The following is a 13,052-nucleotide window of genomic DNA, read 5'->3' as shown; positions in this document are numbered from 1 at the left end:
TGAAAGGTCCTAAGGTCAGGTAATTGTCAAGTCCGAGGAAGTTCGTTCCACAGGGTGAGCCCCACAGAGAAGGCCCTCCCTGGGGCCAGTCGACACTGTTTGGCTGGCACCTGAGGAGTCCCTCTCTGTGGGAACGTGCGGACGATGGGAGATAGAAGCCGGCAGTAGGCGGTCCCGTAGATAGCCGGTCCTAAGCCATGGGCGCTTTAAAGGTGGTAACCAATACCTTGAAGCGCACCCGGAAAACAACAGGTAGCCAGTGCAGTCTGCGCAGGATAGGTGTTATATGGAGCTCCGAGACTCTCAATAACCAGCAGCCGCGTTCTGAACTAGCTGAAGTCTCCGGGTGCTCTTCAAGGGGAGCCCCATGTAGAGAGCATTGCAGTAGTCCAGGCGAGATTACAGGTGGTCCACAATTTACGACCACAATTGAGCCCAGAATTTATGTTGTTAACTGAAAAATTTGTTAGGTGACACTTGCCTGAACTGTACGACTCTTCTTGCCACATTTGTTAAGTAAATCACAGCAATTGTTATATTAGTAATGTGGTTGTTAAGTAAATCTGGCTTTCCCATTGGCTTTGCTTCTCAGAAGGTCGTAAAAGGTGATCATGTGACCCTGGGACACCGCAGCCTTCATAAATGTGAGTCAGTTGTCAAGCATCCACATGTAAATCATGTGACAATGCTTCAACGGTCGTAAGTGTGAAAAATGGTAATAAGTAACTTTTTTCACTGCCATTGCAAATTTGAATGGTTACTAGACGAACTGTTGAAAGTTGAGTACTACTTGTCTGGGAATTCAACATAATTCAAGCAACAGAAATAGAACAAAATCACATATATATCGATGTTTCATGTGCAAAGAGTTTCAGGATGACGAATTCCACTCCCCAAAAAAACAGAATAAGAAGTGAAATCCATGTTCAAAAACATTTTTAGAAACATTAGAGCCACGGTGGTGCAGTGGTTAGAATGCAGTATTGCAAGCTAATTCTGCTGACTGCCAGGAGTTTGATTCTGACCGGCCCAAGGTTGACTCAACCTTCCATTCTTCTGAGGCGGGTAAAATGGGGGCCCAGATTGTATGGAGCAATATGCTCACTCTGTAAATCGTTTATGGAGTAGTGTAAAGCACTATGAATCGGTATATTTTAAGTGCTATTGCTATTGCTATTTTGCCTTTCTAAGACATGAGAATAATTAGGAAATCTCTAATTTCAATTTAACTAAATTGGATTTAATTGAAGTTAATTGGATTTTAATTAGATTTGAATAAAATTAGTTTTTGATTTAAATAAAGTTAAATATCACTTGTATGGTTATTCATGAGACATTTTTAAATTCTTTCTAGTAAATTAAAAACTAAAAACGGAGGAAAATTTTTGGAAGGGTTTGGAGGGGGATGAATGCTTCAGGTAGGAAAGTTTAAAGCTATTTATTCAAATAGTGCTCATTTATGGTTCTGGAGCAAACTGGTAAAAGGGCACTAATCTTGGTTTTGTAGCTATTGTGTCAATTTTCTCCCTTATAGAAGACTGGGAAAAATGGGCTGAGAAGAACTAGGCTTTTGGCAAGAGAGAGATGTTAATTCCATTCTTTATCAATTGCTTCTTAGGTCTATTTCCCCATTTCTTTATTTCATTAATGTAGATAAATCTCTACATTAGAGATGTTCTTCCACTGTCACCTCCAAATCCACACTAATCTCTTCAAACTTTGGGAGTCTTCAGCTCTTTTGGCCAGAAGAAAATTGGTACTTTGGTTAGTCTGGTTGACTGACATTGTCTTTCAACGTCCTACTCATAATTCCTGAGCTGTCTTCCCTACTGAAAAACTGAAAGGAAACCATTTTTCTTTTTTGCCTCATGGAATTTGAGCTTTATTTGCACTTATCAAGATTTGCCTTCCTACACTTTGTAATTCTACTTTTCCTCCAGTCACCTATGAGACACCATTCTCCCATTCATCTCTCCTTCATTTACATTTACCTTGTTTTGAGGTAAAATTTCTAAAACTTCCATGAGTTTGAGCTTTCCCTCCATTTTGGAACATGTTTCCTTTTGACGTGCCTTTTTCAAGCAAGATTGTTTCTTCTGGATTCTTCTCCTTTTTGCTGCAGCAACTTGCTCTTTTGAACCTCTGTTAGCTGCCCAGAGGCATGAATTTGAAAAGGCAGCTGAAATAAAGGAAATAAAATACCAATACAAATCTTAATTGTCCTAAGTCTTCACTTCCCATCCTGTGACTCTGTCAGCCCTCTTATCTTCCCTCACTTCAGGGCTGAGTTTGCCAGCAACCACATGACACAACCTGGGCTTCAAAGAGAGGCTCCTGTTCCTTTTCAGCCCCCACAGAGATTTTCTCAATATTTACATCACAGATCGTTCTTAGACATTCAAAAAAAGGTAAGTCTAGAAATTGCTGCCTGCTGCAGACAGGCAATGTCAGAGGGAGCCTTTCCTTCAACTCCAACGCCCATCATCCCAGGCGCGCATGGAACATAACTATCTGCCCTAGCCTAGCAGGGTCCATCTGCCGTTTCTACGCTGGATCCACCAGGGGGCTCCCCAGGTAGCCGTTGGAAAGGCAAGGCGTCCCTCACTAGCTTCAGGAGGGAACTGAGCATGCGCTCTTTAACCACCTCTGAGACCCTCGCGGGGCATTTTGCGGAGGAGACTGGAAGCGCTTCCGCCCTTTCTACGGTGCCCGATTCTGCTCCTCCCCCGCCCCTCCCTCGCTACGAGCCTTTCCAGCAGTCCAAGAGGCTGCAAGGACGCCTTGCACGGAGGGAGATCGAGACCTGACTCCGGAGTTCAGTAAGTGGGGGGTGGGACTTTTTCTTCCAGGGGCAGGATCGTGCGTGGAGACACGCAAAACTTCATTAAGTTCGGAGTCCCGGAAAGTGGGGAGCCCCTTGTCCCATGTTCCCCTGCCGCCCCTGTGCATGCATGCACGGGCAGGCAGGGAAGAGATCAAAAGCTACTGTCCCGCTGCGTTGCTTCTAGGAGGAACTGAGCATGCGCTCTTTAACCACCTCTGAGACCCTCGCGGGGCATTTTGCGGAGGAGACTGGAAGCGCTTCCGCCCTTTCTACGGTGCCCGATTCTGCTCCTCCCCCGCCCCTCCCTCGCTACGAGCCTTTCCAGCAGTCCAAGAGGCTGCAAGGAAGCCTTGCACGGAGGGAGATCGAGACCTGACTCCTGAGCTCAGTAAGTGGGGGGGTGGGACTTTTTCTTCCAGGGGCAGGATCGTGCGTGGAGACACGCAAAACTTCATTAAGTTCGGAGTCCCGGAAAGTGGGGAGCCCCTTGTCCCATGTTCCCCTGCCGCCCCTGTGCATGCATGCACGGGCGAGGCAGGGAAGAGATCAAAAGCTGCGTTGCTTCTAGGTGGAAAATCGGGACCGTCAGAAAAGTCGGAGTTATTTAGAATTAGGCGAAAAGTGAGAAATCTCTTTCCAGGAGACCCCTGAATCAAAACATCATGCCGTAAATGGTTGTTTGATTCGGGTATTATTCTCTTTGCATTGAATGGTGGTTTGTGGATTGTGATTTCTTAAATACCTATAGTGGTATTACCCCAAGAGCCTATGGATATTCTCAGTCATCCAGGTCATGGGTGTCCCAAAGGTGCTTTTTCAAGAGGCAACTGGACTTTCTGGTTTTTCTTTGAAGACGTTTCGCTTCTCATCGAAGAAGCTTCTTCAACTCTGACTGGATGGTGGGGAATAGAAAGATTTATATTTATCTTTTGTAGTAACTGTTGAGAAGAGTGTGTGTTAGACTGGAGATAGATGATGTTTATCCCTCCCTCTCTATTGTTCAATTTTGACATAGATGGCCTCTTTGAACCCTCTTTCAAACCAGCAGTCCTCTCTGTCCAAAATGTGTACTGTCATGTCTTCAAAAGATTTGTCTTTGTCTTTTAAATGCAGACTCTGTCAGGTCCCATATTGGGACGCTGGCTTTCTGATGGGAGGGGGGAGGATTGGAGGGATCTCTATATGAAGTTTCTGTTTCTGTTTCCTGCATTGCTTTGTTGTGAGTGTCTGTTTCCTGCGTTGCTGTACTGTGGGAGGAGTTTTGATTGCACTGCTCTAAATGACTGCTTTTTAAGTGGGAAGATTTCGTTTCTATCTAGATCTCTTGCTTTCGATAAAAGCTCCTTTTGAAACAACTTCAGTTGTTTCAAAGAGTCCTTTCTTGTGAAGGTTTGAAGAGGAAAGACCTTACAGATGGACTGCTGAATATTACCCTGATGAGTTTGTTCTCCGATGTTGTGCCATGCATTTTTTTAAAAATTTTATTGAATTTTTATTTTTAAATATACATCAATATCATTACATGAACGGTGTGGCCTCTGGGTATAGTTCATTTTGATACAAACAGCAATGATAATTTTCATTTTCTTTGGTTGTCCAAGTTTTGCACTTTTGTCCCAGTCGCTTTACAGTTGCACACCTTGGTCCCCAGCCCTGTAGTCCATTTTTTGACAGATGTCCAGGAGCCACAGCATCTGACGCGGTTCTTGTTGATGCGGTTCTTGTTGACCCAGGCGATGACCAATCTGGTATGGAATTTTGTTGATTTCTTATCATCATTGGTGATGGTAGATGCCTGGGTTGATTCACAGTGTCTAAGCCACTACTGATCCGAAAGCTGGCAATCCCATAACCATAGGGACCTCATCCAATAGCTGTCCAGGCCCAGCCATGGGTAGCTGTCCAGTGGCCCAGCCATTTCAGTTTCAATAACTTCTTCCACTTTATGTTCCCATGACTTTTTGGATACAGGTAGGGCGTATTTTTTACATAATGAGCAGTGGACTAGACATGATTGAGTTGCTAAATTAATCCACTGGTAATCCACTGGTAATTAATACACTCTACCTGTATCCAAAAAGTCATGGGAACATAAAGTGGAAGAAGTTGTTGAAACTTAAATGGTGAAGATTTTGTGGGACTTTCGAATTCAGACAGATCGTCATTTGGAACACAACATGCCAGATATCACGGTTGTCGAGGGCCAAAGCATACAATTTATTGATATTGGTGTATCAGGAGACTCCAGAGTTGAAGAAAAAGAACTGAAAAAAATCATGAAATATCACGACCTGGCCATTGAAACTACACAGCTATGAATGGAACATGTAACAGAGATACTCATTGTCATCAGGGCACTTGGTACCATGTCCAAGAATTTTACAAAACACATCAAGAAATTGCAGCTTCTTACAATAACACCAGTGGAACTGCAAAGAACTGCACTACTCAGAATATCGTATATTTTAAGAAGGTACTTGGTTTATACCTGGCAGCAACCTGTATCAACCACTAGCACCAGTTATTTATGATACATTTTTAAATGTTCAGTTGACTCAGTTCCATGTTTAATGAATAAAAGCATAATAATAATAGTTTTTACATTAGTCACACTTATATAATCCTAGTGTTGATATACATGATTGTTTTAGAGTAATTATTCAATATTTCAATGTTCCATTTTAATACCACTGATATTAAGCATACATAGTAATGCCATCTTTCAACCTCTAATCTTTCCATCTAATTACTACTTATATTCTATTATATGAAAATTATATCTGCTAATATTCCCCCTATTTCTTATTTCTATCTCTATTCTAACTTCTAGTCAGGCCACCATTACTAGTCCTAGTGTTAATACACATATTTCTATTAAGACATAGTCCTTCATTATTTGGTTGTTCAAAGTCACAATACGTCATTCAAGTACCAGTCATCCTATTATTTAAACATTCCTAATAATACCATCTTTCCACCTCCAATCTTCCCATCTAACTATTGCTTTATATAAAGATGTATATTCTTATTTCTACCTCTATTTCAGTTTTTAATCAAGCTACCATTATATTAGGAAAAAAGAAAAAAAATCCTTTCTATCCATCATCTCTTGCCTGTTTTAATACTTCAATTCTTATTCGTTTTTTGGCTTGCCTCCCATACTCCTCTCTTGGATCTTTGTCTCTATCAGCATCTATGTCTTCACCATTCAGTCTGAATATTTCTCCCATCTCTATCCTCCTAAGCTGCCAAGTCTCCAGAGTATCCACCCAAACACCTATCTCCCTTTCAAAAGTATCTCCCAGATTATTCAATTCCATTTTTAAATTTCTTAAAGTACTTTTTCCTTGGTTTATTTCATCAGTCATTATTATCTTTATCGTCCTCTCCTTCTCCTTGCTTCATTTGCTGGTTTGTCTGTTCTATCTTTTCCTCCATTCTTTCTACTGTCACCTCTCTTTCATGGACTTTGTGCCATGAGTTTATGAAGTGGTTGTTTTGTTTCCCCAATGTACAGATCTGCACATGGCTCACTGCATTGTACTGCATATATCAGGAGGTTAATGGGGTTCTGCTATCTAAAATTCTACTGGAAGTTCAAATATTGATTGGTTTACCTATAAAATCGATTTAGATAGCCAGTCATCTGAATGGCTTTGTGATCTGAGACATTTATAATCTGAATTATACAAAGATTGTTTTAATATTGCAAGCAGGCATCAAAATTATTTGAATAAATAAGTAAGAATTAGAAAACAAAAACATGTTTTAAATTCTTGTATTCAAAGTTTTTAGTCCTTGATCAAACTTGATCCAGAAGATTACTAAGGATTTTTTTCCACACGTTAGTCTACAAATAAATAAGATTTCCTCCCTCTTTCCAGATATTGTTCGGTTGTTATCTGGGTTTTTGTGGATGCACAGTTGTTAAGTTGGTCAGCCTGTATTTCTGGAAGTTTCTTTCCATTTCAGATTTATAAGTTGGAAATCTTTCCTGGGTCCCTTGGAGTCCGAAGTATCTTTTGTGAGAAGACAGCTGAATGGCCAGACATCTTCTGATTAGTAAAACATGGGAGATCCATCTATCCATTCTGGAGCTGGATTAGAAACCAGAGAGAAGATGAAGGGACAACACCCAGCAGATGCAGAAGTTGGAAAAGGCCCTCCAGCTACTCAGCCTTGGAGCTGTGGGGAAAATGGGGCAAGTCCTGGGCAGAAGAGCCAAGAAGAGGAAGCCAACAGTTCAGAGGTTCAATGCAGTCACTACCGAAAAGTGCCGTTCCAGGAGGGGAAGAGTCCCCGAGATGTTTGCACTCAGCTTCACCTCCTTTGCCGTCAGTGGCTGCAGCCAGAAAGACACACCAAGGCTGAGATGCTGGACTTGGTGCTCCTGGAGCAGTTCCTGGATGTCCTTCCCCCAGAGATGGAGAAATGGGTGCGGGAGTGTGGAGCACAAACCAGTTCCCAGGCGGTGGCCCTGGCTGAAGGCTTCTTGCTGACCCAGGAGTTGGAAAAGATGCAGGTGAGAGAATGTAATCATTTCAGCTCTAAAGAGAATCTTTCTGAATTTTTCCATTCCTTTTTGGTAGCTTTTTCTGGGATTATTAATTCCTATGGACAGTTGTTTCATTTTTCTTCCAGAGGAGGTGTTTGGGTTAGGGTTAGGGTTCCATTCTCTTTCAAGTTTCACAAATGGACATTGGGGTCTGCTGGTTTAAAGGTGCAGTATGATAATTCCTTATTCTTTGTTATCACATAATGTGCAGAAATCCTTGGAAATTGTGAATTACTATCCCAAGTGGTGGGAGGATTCATTCAAAACTTCTCAAGAGCTGCTGTTCAGGGAGACCTTATGCAAAGATCAGAGTCAGGACACCACTCCAGGTAAGAAAAGCTCTTTCTGTCTAATGTGAGAGTTCAACATTTAGCTGATTCTTCTACTCCTCTTGATTGGAATGCCTCTAACAAATCTGCTTCCACCATTTTTCTCTTTCTCACAGAGAGTAGAAAGATGTCCTTGGAATTTTTTGAATCAGTTCGTCTTTGTGGTAGAGCTGAAGGATTGGATAAATCGCTACGTCAGGTAAAGAGGAGAAACATCAGAAAAGGTCCATGAATCTTGGATGGATTTCATTTTGTTTTATAGTTCAGTGTATTAAATTGCTGTTTCTAAGAATACAAATCTACAGTTGCAAGAAAAGGTATGTGAACCCCTTGGGATTACGTGGAGTTTTGCATGAATTGGTCATAAAATGTGCTCTGAACGTCATCTAAGTCACAACAATAGAAGAACACAGTCTGCTGAACATAATACTACACAAACATTAGATGTTGCCATGGTTTAATTGCACATAACATGTAAACATTCACAGTGCAGGGAGGAAAAAGTATGTGAGACCCTAGCCTAATGACTTCTCCCAGAGCTAATTGGAGCCAGGAGTGAGCCAACCTTGACTCCAATCAGTGTGATGACATTGGATGTGTTGCTGACAGCTGTCCTGCCCTTTAAAAACACACACCTGTTGTGGGGTTACTGGTTTCAAGAAGCACTGTCTGATGTGGACCATGCCTCGCAGAAAAGAGCTCTCAGAAGACCTACGATCAAGAATTGTTGACTTGCATGAAGGTGGAAAGGGTTACAAAAGTATCTCCAAAAGCCTTGATGTTCATGTGTCCACGGTAAGACAGACTGTCTACAAATGGAGAAAGTTTAGCACTGTTGCTACTCTCCCTAGGCGTGGTCGTCCTATAAAAATGACTGCAAGAGCACAGCGCAGAATGCTGCATGAGGTAAAGAAGAATCCTAGAGTGTCAGCTAAAGACCTACAGAAATCTCTGGCACATGCTAACATTTTTGTTGACACATCTACAATAAGGAAAACATTAAACAAGAATGGAGTACATGGGAGGACACCACGGAGGAAGCCATTGCTGTCCAAAAAGAATATTGCAGCACGTTTGAAGTTTGCAAAAGAGCACCTGGATGTTCCACAGCACTACTGGCAAAATGTACTGTGGACAGATGGAACCAAAATTGAGTTGTTCGGGAACAACACACAACACTATGTGTGGAGAAAAAAAGGCACAGCACACCGACATCAAAACCTCATCCCCACTGTAAAACATGGCGGAGGGAGCATCATGGTTTGGGGCTGCTTTGCTGCCCCAGGGCCTGGACAGAGTGTTGTCATTGATGGGAAAATGAATTCCAGAGTTTATCAAGAATTTTGCAGGAAAATGTATGACCATCTGTCCGCCAACTGAAGCTCCGCAGAGGATGGGTGATGCTTTGGGACAATGACCCAAAGCATATAAGTAATTCAACAAAACAATGGCTTCAACAGCACAGAATACGCCTTCTGGAGTGGCCCAGTCAGAGTCCTGACCTCAACCCGATTGAAATGCTGTGGCATGACCTTAAGAGAGCGATTCACACCAGACATCCCAAGAATATTGCTGCACTGAAACAGTTTTGTGAAGAGGAGTGGTCCAAAATTACTCCAGATCATTGTGCAGGTCTGATCTGCGACTACAAGAAACGTTTGGTTGAGGTTATTGCTGCCAAAGGAGGGTCAACCAGTTATTAAGTCCAAAGGTTCACATACTTTTTCCTCCCTGCACTGTGAATGTTTACATGTTATGTGCAATTAAACCATGGCAACATCTAATGTTTGTGTAGTATTATGTTCAGCAGACTGTGTTCTTCTATTGTTGTGACTTAGATGACGCTCAGAGCACATTTTATGACCAATTCATGCAAAACTCCATGTAATCCCAAGGGGTTCACATACTTTTTCTTGCAACTGTAATATATTCAAAATTCATATTTAGCTTAGCCTATCTTTCCCTTCTGAGGGATCCTTTGGAAGACACTTTCTCCATCCCTCCTGCTTCAAAGATTTCTTTGACCAGACTGTTGTCAGCCTCAGGGCTCTTCCTCCGAGAGTCATTCTCACATACCATTCCAAAAAAATATCTTTTTTGTCTTTTGAGGACAACCATATCCTGGTGATTGAGAATCTCCATAGACATATCCTGTTACAACCTCTTCCAGCACTTTCAGGAAGGTGTGCAGTTGGGTTACATTTCCCCCTCAGTGGATAAAGTAAGCCATTGGCAAAAATGTCAGGTGAGTTTTGCCAGTATTTAAAATTGCCCACCCTAGGAAGAATTGGAGCCACTGATAACTAGTGAATTTAAGACCCAACTACTATTTGACCAAGAAAACTGTTTTAGTTGGCTACACTGAAAGACATTCCAAATACTTCCAACACGATCCTATGTGCTTCAGTTGTGCCATCAGCCAAAAACATTGAGATCTCATTCTGAACTCTACACAAGATGCCCATTTTGTTTACTGGATCTCTCTCCTTGAATTGGGATTATCTGTTAAAAGGAAAACTTGTTTCCTTATTCAGGGTGTTATGTCTTTTGAGGACGTGGCTGTGCATTTCTCCGAGGAGGAATGGTCTCAACTGGATGCTGACCAAAAAGCGCTCCATGGAGAAGTCATGCTGGAGAATTCCAGGAATCTGGCTTCTCTGGGTAAGAATCCCTATCTCTGCTCAGAAACATAGAAAAGTCATGGGGTCAGAGAGGAGGATTTAGATATTATTTAAAAATAGGTTAAGTGAAATAAGTGATTTAAAGAAATCATTTATTTATATCCTGCCTTTATTTTTTGTGAATAATAAAGGCAGTGGACAAACTCAATATTCCTTCCTCGTGCTGTTTCCTGTGTAACAGCAATCCTGTGACATGGATTGAGCTGCGAGAGACTGGCCCAAAGTCACCAAGCCAGTATTCATCCTAAGGATGAAGTACAACTAACTGACCTAGTTTCTAGCTCTCTGCTTTAAGCATTTGAACAAACTGAATTTATGGAAGAAAGAAATTTATTGAAAGAAAACTTGGAAAACTGCATAGCCTCTTTTTTTACATAAAGGAAATGGTTTTTTTTTAATGCTTTCTGCTCATAAAATACAAAATATTCATTTTCATCCCACAGAAGATATTAGTAAGAAACTGAGGGATAGGCTCCAGATACAGATGGAGTAGCCTCTCTTGAGCAAGGTCCTGTCTATTCCTGCATCTCATCTCTAGGTCCCCGATGGCCCTGAGCTGCTATAACCAAGACTGGATGGGTCCTGAGTGGGATGTCCCTTCTCTGAGATGTTCCCACTTGTGTACCAAGTTTGACATCAGCCTAATTGTGGGTGGGGGCTATTGCCATCCAGAAATTCCCCTTGGGTTTAAAAGATTCTGCTCTGCAGACAAGCTGGGATGAGACTTCCAATGAAGTTGAGGAGCTGATAGGTATATTGTTGAGCCAGCCTCATACCGTGTCCAATGGACTTCAGGAGTTTGTGGCACCATGGAATAGTCCCAGGTGAAAGCTTAGATCAGGGTTATGTCTTAGATTCGTTGTGATGTAATCCAATCCTGTTAAATGAGGATCAGTAGGGATACACTTGGAAATGGGTTCTTGCTAAAATCTTAGTTTGGAATCTTCATGTTTGCCAATAAGGCAACCAAAATTTATTGATGATTCTTTGGCTAAATTTCAGAAGAAAAGATTTGATTGTTCTCCTATTCTTGCTATAGTTTTCCTTTCTCTTTTTTAAGGCTATAATGGGCAGGAGAATAAGAATTGCAATGCGGAATGCCAAACGATCCATTCCAAAGAGGGGAAAGGGAAGCGATATCAATGCATGGAGTGTGGAAAGACGTTTACTCATAGCAGTAATCTCCATTCCCATAAGAGGATCCACACAGGAGAGAAGCCATATCAATGCATGGAGTGTGGAAAGATCTTCTCTTATTATAGCTCTTTTATAAACCATCAAAGGAATCACAAAGGAGAAAGACCTTATAAATGCATGGAGTGTGGAAAGACCTTTACTTGCAGTAGTAGTCTCAATTCCCATAAGAGGATCCATACAGGAGAGAAACCATATCAATGCATGGAGTGTGGAAAGAGCTTTAGTTGTAGCAGTAGTCTCAATTCCCATAACAGAATCCACACAGGAGAGAAACCATATCAATGCATGGAGTGTGGAAAGACCTTTCCCTGTAGCAGTCGTCTTAATTCCCATAAGCGGATTCACACAGGAGAGAAACCATATCAATGCAAGGAATGTGGAAAGACCTTCTCTTATTATAGCTCTCTTATAATCCATCATCGGAATCACAAAGGAGAAACACCTTATAAATGCTTGGAGTGTGGAAAGGCTTTTAGCAGTAGTAGTCATCTTGCCTCCCATAAGAAGATCCATACAGCAGAGAAACCCTATCAATGCATGGAGTGTGGGAAGACCTTCCGTTATTCTAAGTCTTTTATAATGCATCAAATGAATCACAAAGGAGAAAGACCTTATAAGTGCATGGAGTGTGGAAAGAGTTTTACTTGTACCAGTCATCTTAATACCCATAAGATGATCCACACAGAAAAGAAGCCATATCATTGTGTGGAGTGTGGAAAGACCTTCTGTTCTAATCATTCTCTTATAATCCATCAAAGGATTCACAAAGGAGAAAGACCATATCAATGCATGGAGTGTGGAAAGACCTTTACTTGTACCAGTAGTCTTAATTCCCACAAGAGGATCCACACAAAAGAGAAACCATATCAATGTAAGGAGTGTGGAAAGATCTTTACTTGTACCAGTCATCTTGATTCCCACAAAAAGACCCACACAGGAGAGAAGCCATATAAATGTGTGGAATGTGGAAAACGTTTTAGGTGGAATTCTGCTCTTACCAAGCATAAAAAGATCCACATGGGGGAGAAACCATATCAATAAAGGGAAGTGTGAGAAGTGCTTCAAAAGAAATCCAGGTAGTCTTCGGTGTATGCCTGCAATTGAGATCCAAATTTCTGTTGCTGAGAAAGTTATTAAGTGGGTTTTGCCCCATTTTATGACGTTTCTTGACATATTGAATTACAGTTGGTAAGTTAGTAACTCATTTATGAAATGAATCTGGCTTCCCTATTGGCTTTGCTTGTCAGAAAGTCACAAAAGGTGATCACATGGCCCGGGAACACTTCAACTGTCATAAATGAATCAGTTGCCAAGCATCTGAAATTTGATCACGTGACCATGGGGATGCCGCAGCGGTCATAAGTTTGAAAAATGGTCGCAAGTCACTTTTTTCAGTGGTAGTATAACTTTGAACAATCACTAAATGAACTGTTGTACCTATAATTGCCTAAAATCCCACACAAGGA

General features: G+C 41.5%; 1 pseudogene; it reads left to right on the top strand.

The window, feature by feature from the left end:
* Positions 1 to 417: 417 nt before the first annotated feature.
* The window catches only part of LOC131192042 (zinc finger protein 91-like), a 30,624-nt pseudogene continuing 17,989 nt past the window's right edge, over positions 418 to 13,052 (top strand).

The sequence above is a fragment of the Ahaetulla prasina genome, chromosome 2, assembly GCF_028640845.1.
Source record: "Ahaetulla prasina isolate Xishuangbanna chromosome 2, ASM2864084v1, whole genome shotgun sequence".
NCBI lineage: Eukaryota > Metazoa > Chordata > Lepidosauria > Squamata > Colubridae > Ahaetulla > Ahaetulla prasina.
Note: the sequence above shows the minus strand (reverse complement) of the source record. Positions and strands in the feature narration are given on the sequence as shown.